This window comes from Bufo bufo, chromosome 6, assembly GCF_905171765.1.
Source record: "Bufo bufo chromosome 6, aBufBuf1.1, whole genome shotgun sequence".
Classification (NCBI taxonomy): domain Eukaryota; kingdom Metazoa; phylum Chordata; class Amphibia; order Anura; family Bufonidae; genus Bufo; species Bufo bufo.
In genome coordinates, this window is record NC_053394.1 from 110,273,113 (window position 1) to 110,288,012 (window position 14,900).

Here is a 14,900-nt window from a genome sequence, read left to right on the forward strand (position 1 = left end):
GTGTAATTTCAACCGCTCTGTCCCATTCAAGTGAATGCATTCTAATTACACACAACCGTTTGTGAATTTTAAGACTAAGGGTACTTTCACACTTGCGGCAGAGGATTCCGGCAGGCAATTCCGTCGCAATCCGGACGCAAATGGATGGCATTTGTCATCCGGATGCGGATCCGTCTGACAAATGCATTGAAATACCGGATCCGTCTCTCCGGTGTCATCCGGAAAAACGGATCCGGTATTTATTTTTTTCACAGATTTATTGGTCTGCGCATACGCGGACCGGAAGAACGGATGGACCGGAAGAACGGATCCGTCAATGCAGCAATTTTAATGCCGGATCCGGCACTAATACATTCAATGGAAATTAATGCCGGATCCTGCATTCCGGCATGCTGCGGTATTTTCTCCGGCCAAAAAACGTAAGAGGGACTGAAATGAAGTCATCCTGATGCATACTGAACGGAATGCTCTCCATTTAGAATGCATTAGGGTTAGGCTACTTTCACACTGGCGTTTTGGCTTTCCCTTTCTGAGATCTGTTTCAGGGCTCTCACAAGCGGTCCTCAACGGATCAGTTTTGCCCTAATGCATTCTGAATGAAAAAGGATCCGCTCAGAATGCATCAGTTTGCATCAGTTCAGTCTTCCTTCCGCTTTGGAGGTGGACACCAAAACGCTGTTTGCAGCATTTTGGTGTCCGTCTGACGGAACTGAGCCAAACGGATCCGTTCTGACACACAATGTAAGTCAATGAGGACGGATCCATTTTCTATGACACAATCTGGCACAATAGAAAACTGATCCGTCTTGGCTATGTTAAAGATAATACAAACGGATCCGTTCTGAACTGATGCAGACGGTTGTATTATCGAAACAGATCCGTCTGTGCAGATCCATGACGGATCCGCACCAAATGCAAGTGTGAAAGTAGCCTAAAACTGATCAGTTTTTTTCTGGTATTGAGCCCCTGTGACGGAACTCAATACCGGAAAAGAAAAACGCTAGTGTGATAGTACCCTAATTCACAAGTTTTCAAACTTTGAATTAGGGTACCATGCTGGGTGAGAGAAATATCTCTGTAAATTACAACTTTTTACATTTTTTTATACACAGTTGTCAATTTACAGAGATATTTCTCTCACCCAGCATGGGGTGTCTTCTTTCTAAAATGGGGTCACATGTGGGATATTTATACTGCCCTGGCATTTTAGGGGCCCTAAAGCGTGAGAAGTAGTTTGGAATCCAAATGCGTTAAAATGCCCTGTGAAATCCTAAAGGTACTCATTGGAATTTGGGCCCCTTTGCGCATCTTGGCTGCAAAAAAGTGTCACTCATCTGGTATCGCCGTACTCAGGAGAAGTAGAGCAATGTGTTTTGGGGTGTCTTTTTACATATACCCATACTGTGTGTGAGAAATATCTTTGTAAATGACAACTTTTTACATTTTTTTTATACAAAGTTGTCAATTTACAGAGATTTTTCTCTCACCCAGCATGGGTGTATGTAAAAATACACCCCAAACCACATTGCCCTACTTCTCCTGAGTACGGCGATACCACATGTGTGACACTTTTTTGCAGCCTAGGTGCGCAAAGGAGGGCCGCAGGTTGAGCATGCATGACCTAGAAGGTATAAAAAAAATAAATAAAAAAAAAACAGGCAGCAACGCAATAAATTTATTAACATTAACTTTATATAACATTTGAAACAGAACATTAACTTTTATAAACTTTATTGAACTTTTGGAACATTAACTTTTTTGCTTACCTGTGATTTTTTTTTTACCTTTCGAGGACAAACCTCTCCTTCCCCATGGGACAATGTGCAAACCGCCCAGAGATGTGGCGAAGTACATTATGCACTTTGTCCCAGGTGAAAGGAGAGGTTTGCAGCAGCTCTGTGTGAAAGGGCCCTAAGACCCCTGTGTGCCTGTCCTGTGTCACACAATCCCTATGCTAAGTGTACCTGTGTGTGGTACTTCCGGAAACACTCCCCTAAGCATAGGGTAGGGTGGTCAGGGCAGTCAGGACAGAAATAGCGCGTGTCACGCCTTATTCCACTCCTTCTACAGACACTACATCTTTTTCGGGGTGACGCTTGGTTTGAGGTACCAGCAACGACATTGGGGAAATGTCGCTCGTGTAGACGGCTCACTACACTGCTGGTTGGGGCCACGGAACCTCCTGGATACAGGAGGTTCTCGATGATCTCTTCCTGAAATTTGAGGAAGGATCCTGTTCTCCCAGCCTTACTGTAGAGAACAAAACTATTGTACATAGCCAATTGAATTAGGTATACAGACACCTTCTTATACCAGCGTCTGGTCTTGCGGGAGAGTAAATAAGGAGCCAACATCTGGTCATTGAAGTCCACCCCTCCCATGAGCGCATTATAGTCGTGGACCGAGAGGGGCTTTTCAATGACACTGGTTTCCCGTTCAATTTGGATTGTCGTGTCTGCGTGAATGGAGGAGAGCATGTAAACATCACGCTTGTCTCTTCATTTCACCGCGAGCAGTTCTTCGTTACACAAGGCAGCCCTCTCCCCCCTTGCAGGACAGGTGGTAACGAGCCGTTGGGGGAAGCCCCAGCGACTAGGTCGCGCGGTGCCACAGCAGCCAATCTGTTCTAGAAACAAATGCCTGAAGAGGGGCACACTTGTGTAGAAATTGTCCACATAAAGGTGGTACCCCTTGCCAAATAAGGGTGACACCAAGTCCCAGACTGTCTTCCCACTGCTCCCCAGGTAGTCAGGGCAACCGACCGGCTCCAGGGTCTGATCTTTACCCTCAAAGACATGAAATTTGTGCGTATAGCCTGCGGCCCTTTCACAGAGCTTATACAATTTGACCCCATACCGGGCGCGCTTGCTTGGGATGTATTGTTTGAAGCCAAGGCGCCCGGTAAAATGTATCAGGGACTCGTCTATGCAGATGTTTTGCTCAGGGGTATACAAATCTGCAAATTTGGTGTTAAAGTGGTCTATGAGGGGCCGAATTTTGGGGAGCCGGTCGAAAGCTGGGTGGCCTCTGGGACGAGAGGTACTGTTATCACTAAAGTGCAGGAAACGCAGGATGGTCTCAAATTGTGTCCTGGACATGGCAGCAGAGAACATGGGCATGTGATGAATTGGATTCGTGGACCAATATGACCACAATTCATGCTTTTTTGTCAGGCCCATGTTGAGGAGAAGGCCCAGAAAAGTCTTAAGTTCGGAAACTTGGACGGGTTTCGACCGGAAACACTGGGCATAAAAGCTTCCTGAGTTGGCTGCTATAAATTGAGTGGCATACCGGTTTGTTTCTGCCACGACTAAGTCAAAGAGCTCCGCAGTGAAGAACGGCTCAAAAAATCCCAGTGCCGAACCGATCTGAGCTGTCTCAACCTGAACTCCAGACTGGGCGGTGAAAGGGGGAACTACTGGTGCGGCTGAAGATGGGGGCTGCCAATCAGGGTTTGCCAGCACCTCAGGGACTCTAGGGGCTCTACGCGCCTGTCTGTGCGGTGGCTGCGACGGGGGAACTAATTCACGTGCCACCATTCCAGTTTCAACTGCCCTTCTGGTGCTCGCCACTTCACTATGTTCTACGGCAGTGCTGGTACTAGGTCCAGGATGGGCTGCGCTGCTGGTGTATGCCTCACCACGTAATCCGACAGCGCCAGCCCCACTCTGCTGCCCTTGAAGTGGATCCTGCGCAACCTGTGGTCTAGCAACACAGGGCCGGGTACGCCTGGTGGTATCAGGGACCTCAACCTCATCGTCCGAACTTTGGGTCAGACTGCCACTGCTTTCTACAGGTTCGTATTCTGACCCGCTGGATTCGTCAGATGAGGGTTCCCATTCCTCATCCGACTGGATCAGAAGCCTGTAGGCCTCTTCAGAAGAATACCCCTTCCTTGTCATTTGGTCAACTAAATTTAGGGTGTATTCCCTGAGACTACCCAAGAAAAAAAGCAAGCCTGTCTTACAAATGGGAGGCTAGTGAAGTACAGGAAGCTGCTGCGATTGATAAAAAATATCAAAACTGATTTTTTTATCGCCGCAGCGCTTGTGTAGTGATTGTGCAGTGATAAAAAAAAATAAAAAATGTTGTCACTGGGGCGGGCGTGGGTGTACGCACGTGTGGGCGACCGATCAGGTCTGATCGGGCAAACACTGCGTTTTGGGTGGAGGGCGAGCTAAGGTGACACTAATACTATTATAGATCTGACTCTGATCAGTTCTGATCACTTACAGTGTAATGACCGGCGTCACGCACAGGAAGGGAAAAGGGAAAGCCCTGCCCAAGGGAGAGGGAAAGGTGGTGACCCCTGACTCACCTTGCGGCTGGCACCTGACTGCCCTGACGTCCCTAGACGGGTTCCTCACCCGTGCGGCGATCACGTGCCTAAACCCTGGCTTTCCCTAAAATGAGCCCTAGATAGTGAACGGGCCGGTGGGATCGCTAGTCCGCACCACTGACACTAAGAGGGAAACACCAGGTAGAGGACAGACAATACAGACAAACACATACACCCAGGTGGGCGACCACAGCAGACCACAAAGGTCCAACAGGGATCCGGAGGGTAGCGTTCTGGACCAACAACCAGAGAACGCAGCAACACAGCTCCAGAGGGTCAGAATAGAAGTCCAGGCAGGAAGCTCTATATCTGGCAACCAGAGAAGTGTGAGAGGGGAATATAAGGAGGTTGGGAGTGCTGGACAAGGAACAGCTGAGGAGAAGGAGCTACGGATCCCTGAGTGAGCCAAAAAGGGTTGCAAAGCAAACCCAGAAAGCTACCATAAGGAAACAGCCCTATCTTACATAGAGCGCGCAGCCAACCGCTGCGACTTCCTGACCCCGGGTATAACGGAGTCAGGCGTTTTTCTTGACACCCTCGTGACATACAGATACTATAAAGTACCAATGCTGATTAGCGATACGCTAATCAGCGAATCAGTGACTGCGGTGGGCTGGGCGCTAACTGAAGCTAACTACCTACCAAAGGGGCCTAAACTAACCTAAACCTAACAGTCAATACTGGTGGGGAAAAAAAAGTGACAGTTTACACTGATCACTTTTTTCCCTTTCACTAGTGATTGACAGGGGTGATCAAGGGGTTAATTGGGGTGATGGGGGGTGTTCTGGGGCTAAATATGTAGTGCTTGGTGTACTCACTGTGATCTGTGCTCTCTGCTGGGACCAACCGACGAAAAGGACCCAGCAGAGAGCACAGAAGCCATTTAACACATTATATTTATAAATATAATGTGTTATATGGCTGGTGGTTCGTTATTTTAAACGTCACTAACCTGCCAGCGCTGATCATTGGCTGGCAGGCTGGTGACCAACTCCTTGTGCGCCTTTTGCCGACCCGCACTGCGCATGTATATATATGCGTCCAGGAGGAATAACCCGGCCGCCCGCAGGACGCATCCCTGCGTTAGGCGGTCGGAAGGTGGTTAAGGTGAGTTATATAATTTTTAATTTTTTTTTAACCCGTCCAGCCCTATTGTACTATGCATTCTGTATTCAGAATGCTATTATTTTCCCTTATAACCATGTTATAAGGGGAAATAATACAATCTACACTACAACTAACCCAAACCTGAACTTCTGTGAAGAAGTTCGGGTCTGGGTACCACAGTCAGTTTTTTATCACGCGCGTGCAAAACACATTGCACCCGCGCGATAAAAACTGAACATCGGAATGCAATCGCAGTCAAAACTGACTGCAATTGCGTACCTACTCGCGCGGGTTTGCCGCAATGCACCGGTACGCATCCGGACCTAATCCGGACACTCTGGTCTGCAAGGGGCCTAAGGGCCGAGGTTATAGCCCACATAAGAGAAAGAGACATCCTGGTGATCCCTTATCTGGACGACCTCCTGATAGTGGCAGAATCCAAAGATCTCCTAACCTCATATTCTGGAAGTAATAAGAATCTTAACAAAACTAGGATGGCAGATAAACTGGGGAAAGTCAAATCTGATACCTTCCCAAAGATGTATGTTTCTGGGTCTAATCCTGGATTCAGTGAACCAGTGTTGTATCCTTCCTCAACACAAAGTATCATGAATAAGAGAAGACGTGTGGTCCCTTGTAACCTCAAAGAATCGAACCATCAGACAAGGGATGACAGTATTGGGCAGAATGACCTCCACAATACCTGCGGTCAATTGGGCCCTTTTATCATTCCAGGTCTCTTCAGTGGTAGATTCTGGAAGAATGGCAGGGATCACTATCCCTTTTAGATGCCCCACCCCACTTAGGGTACTTTTACACTAGCGGCAGGACGGATCCGTCAGGCTGTTCACCCTGTCGGATCCGTCCTGCCGCTATTTCGCCGTGCCGCTGGACTGCCACTCCGTCCCTATTGACTATAATGGGGACGGGGGCAGAGCTCCAGCGCAGTGAGAGGTTGCCTGACTAAAAAGTCGGACATGCAGTACTTTTAGTCCGGGGTCTTCTCGCCGTGCACTGCCGTGCTGCGTCCATTATAGTCAATGGGGACGGAGCGGCGGTCCGGCGAAATAGCGGCAGGATGGATCCGACAGGGTGAACATCCTGTCGGATCCGTCCTGCCGCTAGTGTGAAAGTAGCCTTACCCCTCGGGTAATACAGTCTTTAACCTGGTGGCTAGGACCTGCAAATCTATCCCAGGGACTACATTGGGATCCCCAGAAACAGATATCCATCACTACGGATGTCAGTCCGTCAGGTTGGGGCGCTTATTGTCAGGGGATATGGAGCTCGATAGAAAGTCAGGAGTCGCAGAATATGAGGGAACTCGGAGCAGTCCTAGTAACATTAAGAGAATTCCTGCCCAAAATTCAAGGGAAAGGAATAAAAATATTTTCAGACAACGCCACGGTCGTTTATTATTTAAACAGGTAGGGAGGAACCAAATCAAAAAGCCTTATGTCCTTAACCACAGACATTTTTTCCCTGGTTTTTCTTTACGTTCCCTTCGTCAAGGCTGTACATTTAAAGGGAGCAGAGTACAAGTTGGCAGACTTTTTAAGCACAAACCAGTTAGATCAAGGAGAGTGGTGCTTAAACCAAGAAGTTTTCAGCCAGATAATTCAACTCTGGGGTCCTCCTCAAATAGACCTTTTTGCGACCAGACAGAACAAAAAATGCAACTTTTTCTTTTCTCTAAATCCGGGAGATTCTCTGGTAGGGATAGATGAGTTCTCTCTTCCGTGGCTGAATCAGCTCCTGTATGCCTTTCCTCTTCTAAGGCTCCTTCCGAAGCTGAGGCAGGAATGGACAAGGCTTATTCTAATCGCCCTGTTTTGGCCAAGGAGGACCTGGTTCACTTGGTGGAGGAAACTTTCCCTGAGAGATCCCTGGATTCTGCCGGACAGGCAGAATCTGTTGTTTCAAGGCCCTTTCTTCCATCTGGAGTTGAGAAGTCGTCATCTAACGGCATGGTATTTGAGGGGGAAATCTTAGAACGCAGGGGATTGTCTAAAGAAGTTATATCTACCCTTTTATCAAGCAGGAAAGAAGTAACCTCTACCATTTATCTCAGAATATGGAAAACTTTCCTAAACTTCTGTAATATCCCGGTAGATCCCTTGAGTTGTTGCCAAAAATTTTTTTGTAAAAGAGTCTCGATAAAAACCTAAGACCGAGTACTCTTAAGGCTACATGCACACGATCGTTGTGTGTTTTGCGGTTCGCAAATCGCAGATCTGCAAAATACGGATGGCGTCCGTGTGCGTTCCGCAATTTGCGGAACAGCACGGACAGCCTTTAATATAACTGCCTATTCTTGTCCGCAAAGCGCGGACAAGAATAGGACATGTTATTTTTTTTTCCGGGGCCGCGGAACGGAGCAACGGATACAGACATTAAAGTAAACTGCGGCTCGGATGCGGACCAAAACAACGGCCGTGTGCATGAGGCCTAAGGTTCAGGTCTCTGCCCTTAGTGCCTACTTTGATTCGCCTATTGCTAATCATCCATGGATAAGGAGATTCTTTAGAGCCATTAGTAGGATTAAGCCTGTGATTAGATCATCAGTCCCCCCTTGGGACCTTAATCTAGTTTATCTAGATTGATGGAGCCTCCCTTTGAGCCCTTGCAGGATTTGCCTATTCAAATTGTATATTTCAAACCTGCCTTTTTGGTAGCGATTACCTCGGCCAGGCGTGTTGGTGAGATTTTGGCCTTCTCTGCTGTTCCTCCTTATACTAACATCCTGGAAGAAAGAGTACTTATTAAGCTAGATCCCTCTTTTTTACCTAAAGTGGTCTCTATGTTTCATAGGACCCAAGACATTGTTCTTTCTTCCTTCTGTTAGGACCCAAAGAATGAGAAAGAGAGGAGGCTCCACTGTCTAGACGTCAAAAAATGGCTATCAGAATATTTGAGGGTCACTAGTCAATGGAGAAAATCGTCTTGGCATTTTATACAGTTTGTGGTACATCTCCTTAGCCTATTCTTCAACAGGGGAATCCCCCCTTTCAGATTTGGTGCTCACTCTACCAGATCCGTTTCTACTACTTGGGCAGAGAGGGCTGATGTATCTCTAGAGCAAATTTGTAGGGCTGCTACCTGGAAGTCTCTGTGTACTTTCTTTCGCCACTATGTCGGGATTCGAACCCGTGACCAGCCACATCCCAGGCGGTAGCCCTGCTTACTAGGCTACCGTCCTCTCTGGACATTCCTCCCTGAAGCCTATTAGTTAACCTCAGTCTTGCCTAGCCTTGCTCATTACCCTTGATTCCCCACACCTGGTACTTCCCTATATAGTCCAGCCCCTTGCACTCCAGTTTGCTGATTATTGAGCTCCTGAGCCTTGATCAAGCTTCTCCTCATCTGTTGCTCCTGCTACTGTCACGAGGGTATCAAGACCCACGTCTGACTCCGTTATACCCGGGGTCAGGAGGTCGCAGCGGGTGGCTGCGCGCTCTATATCTAAAGATCACGTTGTTTCTTAGTGATTGTTTTCTGTGTTTGCCTTGCTATCCTTTTTGTCTCAATCAGGGATCCGTAGCTTCTCCTCCTCAGCTGTTTCTTGTCTGCCACTCCCAACCTCCTTATATTCTCCCCTCACACTTCTCTAGTTGCCAGTTATAGAGCTTCCTGCCTGGACATCTATACTGACCCACTGGAGTTGTGAATCCTGGTTGTCGTTCCAGAGTGCTACCCTCCGGATCCCTGTTGGGCTTCTTGTTGTCTCCTGTTTTCGCCCACCTGGGATTATATGTTGAGTTTGTATTGTCTGTCCTTCCCTTGGTGTTTTCCTTTAGAGCTAGTGGTGCGGACTAGTGTTCCCACCGCCCTGTTCACTATCTAGGGCTCAGCTTAGGGAAAGCCAGGGCTTTAGGCACGTGATCGGCGTACGGGTGAGGAACCCGTCTAGGGACGTCAGGGCAGCCAGGTGCCAGCCGCTAGGTGAGTCAGGGGTCACCACCTTCCCTCTCACTTGGGCAGGGCCTTCCTTGTTCCCTCCCTCTGTGTCACGTATGTGATAGTCACGCCGACCGTGATATTATAACTGGCCATTACTTTTTGAGAAAAAAAATAATATTTTTTTTTTTATTTTTGTGTTTTTTTTTCCTCTACTTAGAATCCAATATGGATCCTATTGCTGCCTTGGCAAAACAGCTTCAAGGCCTGTCTTTGGAGGTGGCAGGATTGAAGTCGTCTGTCCTCCAACAACAGCAGCAAATGCAGCAGACCGCACCCCCAGCGGTTGCTATGGGTAACCAGGTTGTTACAGAACCCAAGGTTGTTCTTCCTGACAGATTTTCTGGGGGAAGGGACAAATTTGCGACGTTCCGTGAGGCCTGCAAATTATACTTTAAGTTGCGCCCTTACTCCTCAGGTAATGAAGAACAGCGGGTAGGGATTGTCATTTCCCTGCTTCAGGGGGACCCACAATCCTGGGCGTTCTCGTTACCCCCTGGTTCCCAGGCTCTCCGGTCAGTGGAGGGATTTTTTGGGGCTTTGGGTCTCATATATGATGACCCTGACCGAGTCGCCCTGGCTGAGTCGAAGTTACGGAGACTCCTACAGGGAGATCGGTCAGCAGAGGAATATTGCTCAGAGTTCCGTAGGTGGGCTCTCAGGAGTCAGTTCTGCTCTGGGTTATCTGAAAGGGTTAAGGATGCACTGGCGCTGTATGAGACCCCCCTTTCCCTTGATGCTGTTATGTCCCTCTCTATCAGAATAGATAGGCGTCTTAGGGAGAGATCGAAAATTCCTGAGCAATTGGTTACCTCTCCCAAGCAACAATTAGTCTGTACTGACTTAGATGAGCCTATGCAGCTAGGCGGAACTTCTCGTCAGGTCCGTCCTCCTGAGGTTCGCCGTAGGGGGGGGGCTTGTTTTTTCTGTGGGGGGGAAGGGTCATTTCATTAATGTCTGTCCCTCCTTTCTCAAAAACAAAAGACCGTCGGAAAACTACTAACCCCAGGGTGTGCGGAGGATGTCAGCCGGGGGGTATACGTTTCCTCCATACGAACATCTCAATTTGTGTTACCAGCGGTTATTGTTTTTGGTGTTAAGACGGAGTCTATTTCTTTTTTTCTAGACAGTGGAGCAGGGGTAAATTTGATAGATGCCCATTTTGCCCGCACTATGGGTTTGTCTCTCTTTACGCTGCAGAGACCTATTCCCGTATTCGCTATAGATTCGGCTCCTCTGTCTCAGAGAAACCTCACCCACATTGTTCATAATTTACACCTTCGGGTAGGGGACCACCATAATGAGTGTCTTTCATGTTACGTTCTGGAGGGCCTTCCCTCTCCTGTGGTATTGGGTCTTCCCTGGTTGGTAGCGCACAATCCAGTGGTGGATTGGCAGGCCAGGGAGATATTGGAGTGGAGTGAGCATTGCAGAGAGAATTGCTTAAATAACAATTGCTTAATCGCCTCCATAGCTTCCCTACCTACATTTATTTCGGACTTTGAGGACGTTTTTTCTGAAAAGGGTTGTCAGAAGCTACCACCTCATCGTCCTTATGATTGCCCGGTTAACCTGATTCCCGATGCAAAATTACCCAAGTCCAGGTTGTATAATCTTTCGGGTCCCGAGAGACAAGCCATGAAAGATTATATCTCCGAGAGTCTGGCTAAGGGACACATCAGACCCTCTTCTTCACCCGCAGGGTTTTTCTTTGTTAAAAAGAAAGATGGGGGCCTGCGTCCTTGCCTAGATTTCCGTGAGCTAAACCAGATAACCATCCGAGACCCATACCCTCTTCCTCTCATTCCTGACCTTTTTAATCAGATTGCGGGTGCTAGGTGGTTCTCCAAACTTGATCTTAGGGGGGCCTACAATCTGATTCGTATCAGGGAAGGGGATGAGTGGAAGACAGCTTTTAACACCCCTGAGGGGCATTATGAAAATCTAGTTATGCCTTTCGGTCTGACCAATGCCCCCGCTGTCTTCCAACATTTCGTTAATGATATTTTTAGTCATCTCATCGGCAGGTTTGTAGTCATATACCTAGATGATATCTTAATTTATTCGGCTGATCTGAAAACACATGAGGTGCATGTCAGGCAAGTACTGCAGGTCCTACGGACGAATAAATTATATGCGAAAATTGAAAAATGTGTCTTCGCCGTTCAGGAAATACAGTTCCTGGGATATCTATTATCTGCTTCAGGTTTCCGTATGGATCCTGGGAAGGTCCAGGCAATTTTAGATTGGGATCTTCCTGAGAACCTTAAAGCCCTACAACGGTTTTTGGGTTTCGCAAATTTCTATAGAAAGTTCATTAAAAATTATTCAGTGATCGTTAAACCCCTTACCGACATGACTAGGAAGGGGACTGATTTTTGCAAATGGTCTGACGCCGCTAAAAATGCATTTTCCTCTCTAAAAGAGAGGTTTACCTCGGCACCTGTTCTAATTCAACCTGATGTCTCCCAGCCTTTTATTGTTGAGGTAGATGCGTCAGAGGTGGGAGTGGGGGCTGTATTGTCTCAGGGTCCGTCTCCTGGCAAATGGCGCCCTTGCGCTTTCTTTTCCAAAAAATTATCTTCTGCAGAGAAGAACTATGATGTTGGAAATAGGGAACTGTTGGCGATTAAACTAGCGCTTGAAGAGTGGCGTCACTTCTTAGAGGGAGCAATCCACCCCGTCACAGTGATTACGGATCACAAAAACCTTCTGTACCTCGAATCAGCTAAGCGTCTCACCCCTAGACAAGCTAGGTGGTCGTTATTCTTTACCAGATTTAACTTTGTAATCACCTATCGTCCTGGGGCAAAAAATACTAAGGCAGACGCGTTATCTCGTAGTTTCCCTGGAGGGGGTAATGTTAGTGATCCGGTACCTATTTTACAAAGAGGAGTGGTTGTCTCTGCTGTACACTCTGTTCTAGAGGGAAAGGTGTTAAAGGTCCAGGGGGACGCCCCGGCCTCTTGCCCCTCAGAGAAATTGTTTGTACCGTTAAACCTGCGTCTTGAATTATTAAAAGAACATCATAATTCGGCACTTGCTGGGCACCCGGGTAGTAAAGCAACCTTGGAGCTATTATCTCGTCGTTTTTGGTGGCCAAGGTTGCGTCAGGATGTAATGGATTTCGTGTCTACTTGCTCTACTTGTGCACGCGCGAAAGTCTCTCATACACGTCCAGCAGGGTCTTTATTGCCACTTTTTATTCCCAATAGGCCATGGACACATCTGGTATGTGTGGTTGTCTACTAGGAATATTAAGTTGAAGGTTCCCTCTTGGAAACTGGGCCCTAGGTTCATTGGTCCTTATAAAATAGTAGCCGTCATTAACCCTGTGGCTTTTCGCCTGGAGCTACCTCAGACTTTTAAGATCCATAACGTCTTCCATAAATCGTTACTCAAGAAGTATGTTCCACCTCTAGAACCATCACCGCTGCCACCTCCTCCTGTTATTGTGGATGGTAATCTGGAGTTTCAAATAGCCAGAATTGTTGATTCTCGTCGGGTCCGCCGCTCTCTTCAGTATCTGGTGCATTGGAGGGGTTACGGTCCTGAGGAAAGAATGTGGGTTCCAGCGTCAGAGGTAAACGCCAACAGGTTAATTCAGGCTTTCCATGCCTCTCATCCGGAGAGACCTGGTCCTGAGTGTCCGGAGGCCCCTCGTGAAAGGGGGGGTACTGTCACGAGGGTATCAAGACCCACGTCTGACTCCGTTATACCCGGGGTCAGGAGGTCGCAGCGGGTGGCTGCGCGCTCTATATCTAAAGATCACGTTGTTTCTTAGTGATTGTTTTCTGTGTTTGCCTTGCTATCCTTTTTGTCTCAATCAGGGATCCGTAGCTTCTCCTCCTCAGCTGTTTCTTGTCTGCCACTCCCAACCTCCTTATATTCTCCCCTCACACTTCTCTAGTTGCCAGTTATAGAGCTTCCTGCCTGGACATCTATACTGACCCACTGGAGTTGTGAATCCTGGTTGTCGTTCCAGAGTGCTACCCTCCGGATCCCTGTTGGGCTTCTTGTTGTCTCCTGTTTTCGCCCACCTGGGATTATATGTTGAGTTTGTATTGTCTGTCCTTCCCTTGGTGTTTTCCTTTAGAGCTAGTGGTGCGGACTAGTGTTCCCACCGCCCTGTTCACTATCTAGGGCTCAGCTTAGGGAAAGCCAGGGCTTTAGGCACGTGATCGGCGTACGGGTGAGGAACCCGTCTAGGGACGTCAGGGCAGCCAGGTGCCAGCCGCTAGGTGAGTCAGGGGTCACCACCTTCCCTCTCACTTGGGCAGGGCCTTCCTTGTTCCCTCCCTCTGTGTCACGTATGTGATAGTCACGCCGACCGTGATAGCTACTGCTGGAAGTCCACTGCTGACCAGGAATTGCCTACCGACTACTCTTCTGCCTTATCCCTACCTACTGAACTGCTACCACCGTTGCCATCCGGATTGTCTGACCACGCTTACTACCTGCCTGCGGTCCTTGCCACTGGGCTCCACTCCTACCTCCAGCCAGCGGTCCTCTGACTCAGGTGAGCCTGTAGGACTGTTACAGAATAATCAGCCACACTATGCAGTCCGCAATGGCCACTCTGCGTAAGCAGGTCTCCGAACTTCAAGAATTTGGTACTACATATCAGGAGAAATTTGCCCAGCTCCAAGGCGTAGTCCAAAGCCAGCAAAGGGAGATTATTGAACTACAGAGGCAACACCTGGACGTCCGCGGCGCGGCCGCAGACACCCGCATGCCACTCCCATCAAGATTCGGCGGCGACAGACGCCAGTATCGGGGGTTTCTAAACCAATGCCGCATCTATTTTCAGATGTACCCGGCCCCCTTCACCACCGAGAAAAAGAAGGTGCTATTCATGGTCAATCTCCTGACGGAAGAAGCATTAGCATGGGCATCACCTTACGTGGAGACTAACAGTCAGCTCCTGGACGACCTAAACAACTTCATCACCGCCATGAGCCAAGTCTTCGACGACCCCAACCGCTGTGCGACAGCTGAGGCGCGACTACATGGTCTGCGGCAAGGGAGACGCTCCGTCGCCGAATACACCGCCGAGTTTCGCCGTTGGGTCACGGACACCACCTGGAACCCAGCGGCACAGAGGAGCCAATTCCGGCGAGGCCTGTCAGAATTAATAAAGGACGAACTCGCCAGAGTTGAGGCCCCGGACGATCTGGATGACTTCATTCAGTTATGCATCCGGATAGATCAAAGACTCTCCGAGAGGAAGAGAGAAAGACTCTGGTCCTCGGACCACAGACCCACTTACTCCTTCTCTTCCAACTGTCATGGTCTTACCTTCTTGCTGTTCTCCTTCGTTTGACATGTGCTGGCGGCCATCTTGGTTTCTGGGTTTCTTGTAGCCTTCCACCCTGCGGCTCCTCCTTCCCACTGGGAGGAGCTGGATGCCTAGCTCATATATATAGGAGGTCTGTGGCTTCAGTTCCTTGCTTGGTCCTCCTGTGTTCACATGCTTCTAAGACTGCTGCTGCTTCTG